Genomic DNA, 10,836 nt, shown 5'->3' with positions numbered 1-10,836 from the left:
TTGTGGCGCCACCGCAGTCATTCACGGTATGAAGGAAGCAAAATATGACACCATCAGCTACCTTATTTTTTACGTCAGCTGAAAAGTGACAATCCTGCGTGGAGACATTTGTCCTAAAACTCTTTCCAAAAACCACGTGCACAAACGAAACTGTTATATTTCCGGTCTAGAGGGAAAAAGACGAGGTCGAAATGTGTCGAATAGTGCGTTTATTGTGGCGCCACCGCAGTCATTCACGGAATGAAGGAAGCAAAATATGACACCATCAGCTACCTCATTTCTTACGTCAGCTGAAAAGTGACAATCCTGCATGGAAACATTTCTCCTAAAACTCTTTCCAAAAACCACGTGCAAAAACGAAGCCCTTGTATTTCCGATCTAGAGGGAAAAACACAAGTGCGAAATGCGTGGAATAGTGACGCCACCGCAGTCATTCACGGAATGAAGGAAGCAAAATATGACACCATCAGCTACCTTATTTTTTACGTCAGCTGAAAAGTGACAATCCTGCGTGGAGACATTTGTCCTAAAACTCTTTCCAAAAACCACGTGCACAAACGAAACTGTTATATTTCCGGTCTAGAGGGAAAAACACGAGGTCGAAATGTGTGGAATAGTGCGTTTATTGTGGCGCCACCGCAGTCATTCACGGAATGAATCAAGCAAAATATGACACCATCAGCTACCTTTGTTTTTACATCAGCTGAAAAGTGACAATCCTGCATGGAAACATTTGTCCTAAAGCTCTTTCCAAAAACCACGTGCACAAACGAAACTGTTATATTTCCGGTCTAGAGGGAAAAACACGAGGTCGAAATGTGTCGAATAGTGCGTTTATTGTGGCGCCACCGCAGTCATTCACGGAATGAAGGAAGCAAAATATGACACCATCAGCTACCTTATTTTTTACGTCAGATGAAAAGTGACAATCCTGCATGGAAACATTTGTCCTAAAGCTCTTTCCAAAAACCACGTGCAAAAACGAAACCCTTGTATTTCCGATCTAGAGGGAAAAACACGAGTGCGAAATGTGTGGAATAGTGCGTTTATTGTGGCGCCACCGCAGTCATTCACGGAATGAAGGAAGCAAAATATGACACCATCAGCTACCTTAGTTTTTACGTCAGCTGAAAAGTGACAATCCTGCATGGAAACATTTGTCCTAAAGCTCTATCCAAAAACCACGTGCACAAACGAAAATGTTATATTTCCGGTCTAGAGGGAAAAACACGAGGTCGAAATGTGTCGAATAGTGCGTTTATTGTGGCGCCACCGCAGTCATTCTCGGAATGAAGGAAGCAAAATATGACACCATCAGCTACCTTATTTCTTACGTCAGCTGAAAAGTGACAATTCTGCATGGAAACATTTCTCCTAAAACTCTTTCCAAAAACCACGTGCAAAAACGAAGCCCTTGTATTTCCGATCTAGAGGGAAAAACACGAGTGCGAAATGCGTGGAATAGTGACGCCACCGCAGTCATTCACGGAATGAATGAAGCAAAATATGACACCATCAGCTACCTTTGTTTTTACGTCAGCTGAAAAGTGACAATCCTGCATGGAAACATTTGTCCTCAAGCTCTTTCCAAAAACCACGTGCACAAACGAAACCCTTGTATTTCCGATCTAGAGGGAAAAACACGAGTGCGAAATGTGTGGAATAGTGCGTTTATTGTGGCGCCACCGCAGTCATTCACGGTATGAAGGAAGCAAAATATGACACCATCAGCTACCTTATTTTTTACGTCAGCTGAAAAGTGACAATCCTGCGTGGAGACATTTGTCCTAAAACTCTTTCCAAAAACCACGTGCACAAACGAAACTGTTATATTTCCGGTCTAGAGGGAAAAAGACGAGGTCGAAATGTGTCGAATAGTGCGTTTATTGTGGCGCCACCGCAGTCATTCACGGAATGAAGGAAGCAAAATATGACACCATCAGCTACCTCATTTCTTACGTCAGCTGAAAGGTGACAATCCTGCATGGAAACATTTCTCCTAAAACTCTTTCCAAAAACCATGTGCAAAAACGAAGCCCTTGTATTTCCGATCTAGAGGGAAAAACACAAGTGCGAAATGCGTGGAATAGTGACGCCACCGCAGTCATTCACGGAATGAAGGAAGCAAAATATGACACCATCAGCTACCTTATTTTTTACGTCAGCTGAAAAGTGACAATCCTGCGTGGAGACATTTGTCCTAAAACTCTTTCCAAAAACCACGTGCACAAACGAAACTGTTATATTTCCGGTCTAGAGGGAAAAACACGAGGTCGAAATGTGTCGAATAGTGCGTTTATTGTGGCGCCACCGCAGTCATTCACGGAATGAAGGAAGCAAAATATGACACCATCAGCTACCTTATTTTTTACGTCAGCTGAAAAGTGACAATCCTGCGTGGAGACATTTGTCCTAAAACTCTTTCCAAGAACCACGTGCACAAACGAAACTGTTATATTTCCGGTCTAGAGGGAAAAACACAAGGTCGAAATGTGTGGAATAGTGCGTTTATTGTGGCGCCACCGCAGTCATTCACGGAATGAAGGAAGCAAAATATGACACCATCAGCTACCTTATTTTTTACGTCAGCTGAAAAGTGACAATCCTGCGTGGAGACATTTGTCCTAAAACTCTTTCCAAAAACCACGTGCACAAACGAAACTGTTATATTTCCGGTCTAGAGGGAAAAACACGAGGTCGAAATGTGTGGAATAGTGCGTTTATTGTGGCGCCACCGCAGTCATTCACGGAATGAATGAAGCAAAATATGACACCATCAGCTACCTTAGTTTTTACGTCAGCTGAAAAGTGACAATCCTGCATGGAAACATTTGTCCTAAAGCTCTATCCAAAAACCACGTGCACAAACGAAAATGTTATATTTCCGGTCTAGAGGGAAAAACACGAGGTCGAAATGTGTCGAATAGTGCGTTTATTGTGGCGCCACCGCAGTCATTCTCGGAATGAAGGAAGCAAAATATGACACCATCAGCTACCTTATTTTTTACGTCAGCTGAAAAGTGACAATCCTGCGTGGAGACATTTGTCCTAAAACTCTTTCCAAAAACCACGTGCACAAACGAAACTGTTATATTTCCGGTCTAGAGGGAAAAACACGACTGCGAAATGTGTGGAATAGTGCGTTTATTGTGGCGCCACCGCAGTCATTCACGGAATGAATGAAGCAAAATATGACACCATCAGCTACCTTTGTTTTTACATCAGCTGAAAAGTGACAATCCTGCATGGAAACATTTGTCCTAAAGCTCTTTCCAAAAACCACGTGCACAAACGAAACTGTTATATTTCCGGTCTAGAGGGAAAAACACGAGGTCGAAATGTGTCGAACACTGATCTCGATTGTAAAAGGCTGGATCGCGGATAGGGAGCGCGATCGTGCGGCAACCGGCCGCCATCTTACTGTACCCAAAACAGTCGCCGCAGCGATCATGGCAACTTCTTGCAATTACGGTCGTACCAACCGTACCGGCAATGATACCGGGCCGAAATTTCTACAGGTGAGTCATTCTTTATCAAGGTATAAATAGGCGTCCATTCTGTACATTTATTTGACAATTATGAAGTGTTTTTTTGTCCAAAACCAGCACTGGGTGCAAGTTGTTTGATCGCTCTTCCGAGGTTCAATCGAACCCACTTGCATTTTACCCGCCGGCAAATACAGTTTGAGTGCATAACATGCTGGAGATAACATGTTACACTACACTGATAGTGGTGTCATCAATATGTGCGAGCACTCGAGCGCTTTTCTGCATGCATTGCTAGCACGGTACCAAGTGTTCTCTACGGAAGCAAGTGCACAGTCATTTCTTTGAACCACCTTCGCGTATAAGTTCAGTATTACGTCGTAATAAGACCAAGATAGTCACCCTTTTTCTTGTATTGGTATTATTTTGTGCCTTGGTTTGATTTGTGACAAAGAATCCTACGTAACGGTGGTGTGGTGTGACTTGGATACCGCCTTTGTGTCTGAGCTATGTTGTCAGCTTGTTGCGATAATAATAATTTGTATCTTGTCGTGTTATTTGCAGCAGTGTGGTCCCTCAATACAGGTTTCCTCACGGGGGCTACCCGGAGGATCGTCTGTGTCATCGAGCATCGCCTGTGTCATCGTCTGATGCGATCGAGCTTACAGATAAGTATCATGTTCCTCATTCACGGGTTCCTACTGTACGAGGAGGAACCACCCCAGTGCACGCACTGTGGTGATCCTCTCTCAATTTTGTACATTCTCTTTACATGTTCACATCATGGAACACATCACTTCAAAGAGCTTTATATACACCTTAGACCCCTTCACCCAGCATTGTGTCTTAGTGATGAAGCTATAATTTCTTTTACAACAGCGTTTAAACGTTGAAATTTTTAAAAGATATCAAGATTGTAAACCCTGTTTTAAACTGATGTTTTAAACATTTATGCGATGCTTTTACTAAACAACATATTTATTTTTAACTAATTGCAACCTAACAAATGTTCTCTCCTTCACAGCTGCCTCGACATACGCAAGAAATGGGTGCAAAACCTGAGCAGTGCCCACAAACTTCGATCACCGCAGCACCTCCAAAAAGTAAAAGCATATGTGTCACATGAGATTTTTAAAGGTATTCACAGCAGTGATGGCCAGTAGTTAACTACATGTAGTTAAACTACCTGATTGTAGTTAAAAGTAGTTATCAACTACTTGCAGAAATGTAGTGTGCAACTACTAGTTAAACTACTATTTCGAGTAGTTGGCTACAGTAGTTAGGTTACTGCAGGCGCCAACTACTTCCGATTTTGCCGCAAGCTTTACGGCATGGCTGTGCTTCCGATTTTTACCTTGAGCTACTTGTTTGATGAGAACGGAGGTGCAGAGCAATTGTGCCGTGCATGTGTACTAAATTTTCACTTTTATCACTGCTTGTGATTCATATTTAGGGGCCTTAGAACGTTATAGAATGGGATTGGTGTTGATGGACAACATTAAGTAGTTATAGATGTAGTTAAACTACACTGCAGTAGTTAAAGAAGTAGTTTTAACTACCCTGCCTTAAAAGTAGTTGAACTACTAGTTAAACTACTCCATTGCAAAGTAGTTAGTAGTTATAGTAGAAGTACTTAGTGGCCATCACTGATTCATAGTATATAATACCTTGTATTAACTGTTGTAGATCTAACCCACCTCTACAGTGTACACCCTCAGGAATTAAAACTCGTTGCGGAACTGTGGTCATTGTTTCAGTTACTGGGCATGCACATATATGCTATAAGAAGAAAATTATTTCTTGAGAATGCACTACTGTTGATCAAACTCATGCAGCTGTAGGTTTACCTTCGGGCTCTTGGAACTCTCTGTAGTTGCCTTAGCTGCAGGAGGAGTGTCCTCCAGCATGTAAACTACTTGCAAAAATATTGACGTATTTAAGGTTATGACACAGATTGAAGGGTTTCAATTCAGGAAATTTGCAGTGGCAGGGCCTGCCAGAGTGAAACCTACTGAATATTTATGGTGTCGAAGGGGCGGTTCCTTCAGGACAGGAATATCTTGGATGGGAGCAAAAAGCTTGAAATTAACAAAGTGTTGTTTGCATTACGCAATTTGTAATACACTGAACACATAGGCAGCAAAACAAAAATTTAAAATTCAGCATGTATGAAAATTGGGTGCAACAAATTTACATAGTGTACCTGTACGTTGTCATTTCTGTGATATATATTGTCATTGCAGGGAGGTCACAAAACAATAAATGTATTGTTTTGTCACTTCCCTGCGCATTCATTGTATCTTGAAATGCGTATATGCCAGAATAAATGTTGAACTTGCAAAATGTATATTTTCTTTATTCATAGAGCATAACATCACTTATCTTTACAAAAGCATATCGTGTTAATCTTTGTCACTCAGAATGCACAACCAAGAAAGCCATCTTCCACTAAACATCACGTTTGACAAGATTCAGTTGGTATCATTTCATACACAGGGAACACCAGGGCTCCAGTTTCAAGCTCCAAATCGTCATGTTGCAGTTGGGAAACCGTACATGTGTAGTGCAAGAGAGCCTTCGCACATGAAAATGTAAGATGGGAGTCACTGTTAATGCAAAGTGACTCCTATGAGAGAGACTGACGCTGAAGAAAAGTGTGCAAACTGCGGAAAGTGCCATAGAGGGTTTTCAGAAATCGTGCCTGGTTTCACAGCAGTGCTACCACATTCCCTTTAGGTGACGATGATAATGATTGGAGTTTCAGATGTGCAGCTGCATTTTTTGCAACGTGCTCCACATAACTAGCATGACAAAGTCAGCAGTGGATGGCAGGCCCCCATCCTTACGCAGCTTTGTTCACGCTGCAGTTCTATTCAGCAAAAGCATGTGAGTACGCGAGAAGGACATTCAATTTCACCTGCAAATAATCAGAAAAAATGAAGGAAGAAGAAAAAAGAAGTGCTGTACTTCAAAAGGATATAAGTTTTGTGTCTCAAGGAGGTGTTACCACTTACTAAATAACTTTATTAAGTTTACATCAACACCTAGATTAACTGGCCTAAGCGTAATCTAATTGCGTGCAGTAATTGTTTGGGATGCTTCGGTGTGTTCATATTTGCGAGGCATTACATCGAAGACACCACTGTCGTTCACTAAAAGACCCTTTCTTGCTTGATATCAATCAAATTAAACGCATACGCCTGTTTGAAACAACGGCTGTGATTCTACGGGGCGATTTCTTTCTACCATGCGGGTATCCCTTCTGGGACCGTTCTTTGTGGAACAATTTTTGTCCAGAACGCAGCACGGGATATTATATACATGGTTGTTGTTAACCTCACATCGTTTCTTATTGAAATATTGGCTGGGAAACGTGCTGTAGTACAATTCCCAGCGCTGCACTGCAGTGACGGTCTAGTTTCGGAATGCAAAACATAACGTTATTAAGAATCGAAATGCAGGGCACCTGCGAAACACTGTTAGGATACATCAGTATACTGGCACCTTACAAAATCGCGTGACGACAAACAATGATCAACGCCTGTAGCGCAATAAATACTCACAATCTCTGTTGCCTCCCATTGTTTCCAATGGGCACACGCAGCGTTTTAGGGCCCACCAACATGGCGGCCCGAATGCGTGCCTCTCTCCCACGAGCCCCTCTCCCATACGCGATCCAGCCTTTATACATAGGGCGTTTATGTTTAATCGCCCGGAGGCGCTCGGAGCGGATATGTCGTCACAGATCTGGCTCGAGAGCGTATGAGAATTGGCTCAGATCCGCCCGCTTTGTGTTTGGATATTCGCTCAGAGTCACCTCCGAGGCAGCTCGCTTCGCTCGGAGCTTGGAGGGCGAGCTCGCAGATCCTTCCCACAATTCCTGAGCTAGAAGATAGCGGTTATTTTGAAATTTTGAGATTGCTTTCATCCAGACAGTCTAGACCGCCGTACCACACGAACCAGTTGTGGAATTAGTGCTTGAAAATGCAAAACTCTCTGACAGATGTCGAAAAACTTTATGTAACACAGGCTTTGATGCAGAGTTTGCAGCCAGCGTCGTGATGGACGAACGCACGAGTGGCCCCGCGTGAACGGCAAGCAAATCGGTCGTCGTCGTCTTCCACACACTACGTGCAACATGGAATGGAACATGAAATGATGTACAAAAAGAAAAAAGAAGGAACACAAAATCAGAAAAACTGACAGAAGCGAAACCTTCAAGCCACTAAGGCATAAACGGTGCCCTACGACGAACACCAACGGAAGCAGACGACACAGCAATAGATACTGCGCAAGCGCAGAGCCGTTGTCGCTCGGTCGCGTATGGAATTTAATTTTCTCCTCGCTTTACACCCAACCGATCGATTTCCGGTTCGGTGACGCACTTCCGCTCAGCTCGGGCTCTGCTCCGAGCGAATAAACATAAACGCCCCTAGAGATCAGTGGTGTCGAATAGTGCGTTTATTGTGGCGCCACCGCAGTCATTCACGGAATGAAGGAAGCAAAATATGACACCATCAGCTACCTTATTTTTTACGTCAGATGAAAAGTGACAATCCTGCATGGAAACATTTGTCCTAAAGCTTTTTCCAAAAACCACGTGCAAAAACGAAACCCTTGTATTTCCGATCTAGAGGGAAAAACACGAGTGCGAAATGTGTGGAATAGTGCGTTTATTGTGGCGCTACCGCAGTCATTCACGGAATGAAGGAAGCAAAATATGACACCATCAGCTACCTTAGTTTTTACGTCAGCTGAAAAGTGACAATCCTGCATGGAAACATTTGTCCTAAAGCTCTATCCAAAAACCACGTGCACAAACGAAAATGTTATATTTCCGGTCTAGAGGGAAAAACACGAGGTCGAAATGTGTCGAATAGTGCGTTTATTGTGGCGCCACCGCAGTCATTCTCGGAATGAAGGAAGCAAAATATGACACCATCAGCTACCTTATTTCTTACGTCAGCTGAAAAGTCACAATTCTGCATGGAAACATTTCTCCTAAAACTCTTTCCAAAAACCACGTGCAAAAACGAAGCCCTTGTATTTCCGATCTAGAGGGAAAAACACGAGTGCGAAATGCGTGGAATAGTGACGCCACCGCAGTCATTCACGGAATGAATGAAGCAAAATATGACACCATCAGCTACCTTTGTTTTTACGTCAGCTGAAAAGTGACAATCCTGCTTGGAAACATTTGTCCTAAAACTCTTTCCAAAAACCACGTGCTCAAACGAAACTGTTATATTTCCGGTCTAGAGGGAAAAACACGAGGTCGAAATGTGTCGAATAGTGCGTTTATTGTGGCGCCACCGCAGTCATTCACGGAATGAAGGAAGCAAAATATGACACCATCAGCTACCTTATTTTTTACGTCAGCTGAAAAGTGACAATCCTGCATGGAAACATTTGTCCTAAAGCTTTTTCCAAAAACCACGTGCAAAAACGAAACCCTTGTATTTCCGATCTAGAGGGAAAAACACGAGTGCGAAATGTGTGGAATAGTGCGTTTATTGTGGCGCTACCGCAGTCATTCACGGAATGAAGGAAGCAAAATATGACACCATCAGCTACCTTAGTTTTTACGTCAGCTGAAAAGTGACAATCCTGCATGGAAACATTTGTCCTAAAGCTCTATCCAAAAACCACGTGCACAAACGAAAATGTTATATTTCCGGTCTAGAGGGAAAAACACGAGGTCGAAATGTGTCGAATAGTGCGTTTATTGTGGCGCCACCGCAGTCATTCTCGGAATGAAGGAAGCAAAATATGACACCATCAGCTACCTTATTTCTTACGTCAGCTGAAAAGTCACAATTCTGCATGGAAACATTTCTCCTAAAACTCTTTCCAAAAACCACGTGCAAAAACGAAGCCCTTGTATTTCCGATCTAGAGGGAAAAACACGAGTGCGAAATGCGTGGAATAGTGACGCCACCGCAGTCATTCACGGAATGAATGAAGCAAAATATGACACCATCAGCTACCTTTGTTTTTACGTCAGCTGAAAAGTGACAATCCTGCATGGAAACATTTGTCCTCAAGCTCTTTCCAAAAACCACGTGCACAAACGAAACTGTTATATTTCCGGTCTAGAGGAAAAAACACGAGGTCGAAATGTGTGGAATAGTGCGTTTATTGTGGCGCCACCGCAGTCATTCAAGGAATAAAGGAAGCGAAATATGACACCAACAGCTACCTTATTTTTTACGTCAGCTGAAAAGTGACAATCCTGCATGGAAACATTTGTCCTAAAACTCTTTCCAAAAATCACGTGCACAAACGAAACTGTTATGTTTCCGGTCTAGAGGGAAAAACATGAGGTCGAAATGTGTGCAATAGTGCGTTTATTGTGGCGCCACCGCAGTCATTCACGGAATGAATGAAGCAAAATATGACACCATCAGCTACCTTAGTTTTTACGTCAGCTGAAAAGTGACAATCCTGCATGGAAACATTTGTCCTAAAGCTCTTTCCAAAAACCACATGCAAAAACGAAACTTATATTTCCGATCTAGAGAGCAAAACACGAGGGCGAAATGTGACGAATAGTGCGTTTGTTGTGGCGCCACCACAGCGATGTACGGAATGAAGAAAGTAAAATATGACAGCATCAGCTATTACGTCAGCTGAAGAGTGACAATCCTGCATGGATCCATTTGTCCTAAAGCTCTTTCCAAAAGCCACGTGCAAAAACGAAACTGTTATATTTCCGGTCTAGAGGGAAAAACACGGGGGCGAAATGTATGTCGAATATTGCGTTTATTGTGGCGCCACCGCAGTCAAGTACGGAACGAAGGAAGCAAAATGTGACAGCAACAGCTACATTATTTTTTACGTCAGATGAAAAGCTACAGTCCTGCATGGAACCATTTGTCCTAAAGCTCTTTCCAAAAACCACGTGCAAAAACGAAACACTTATACTTCCGATCTAGAGAGAAAAACAGGAGGGCGAAATGTGTCGAATAGTGCGTTTATGTGGCGCCACCGCGGTCATTACGGAATGAAGGAAGCGACGTATGACACCATCAGCTACCTATTGTTTACGTCATCTGAAAAGTGACAGTCTTGCATGGAAACATTTGTCCTAAAACTCTTTCCAAAAACCACGTGCACAAACGAAACTGTCATATTTCCGGTCTAGAGGGAAAAACACGAGGTCGAAATGTGTGGAATAGTGCGTTTATTGTGGCGCCACCGCAGTCATTCACGGAATGAAGGAAGTAAAATATGACACCATCAGCTACCTTATTTTTTACGTCAGCTGAAAAGTGACAATCCTGCATGGAAACATTTGTCCTAAAACTATTTCCAAAAACCACGTGCAAAAACGAAACTGTTATATTTCGGG

The sequence above is a fragment of the Ornithodoros turicata genome, unplaced genomic scaffold, assembly GCF_037126465.1.
Source record: "Ornithodoros turicata isolate Travis unplaced genomic scaffold, ASM3712646v1 Chromosome85, whole genome shotgun sequence".
In the NCBI taxonomy this organism is placed as follows: domain Eukaryota; kingdom Metazoa; phylum Arthropoda; class Arachnida; order Ixodida; family Argasidae; genus Ornithodoros; species Ornithodoros turicata.
The sequence above is the reverse complement of the archived record's forward strand: the minus strand, read 5'-3'. Positions refer to the sequence as shown.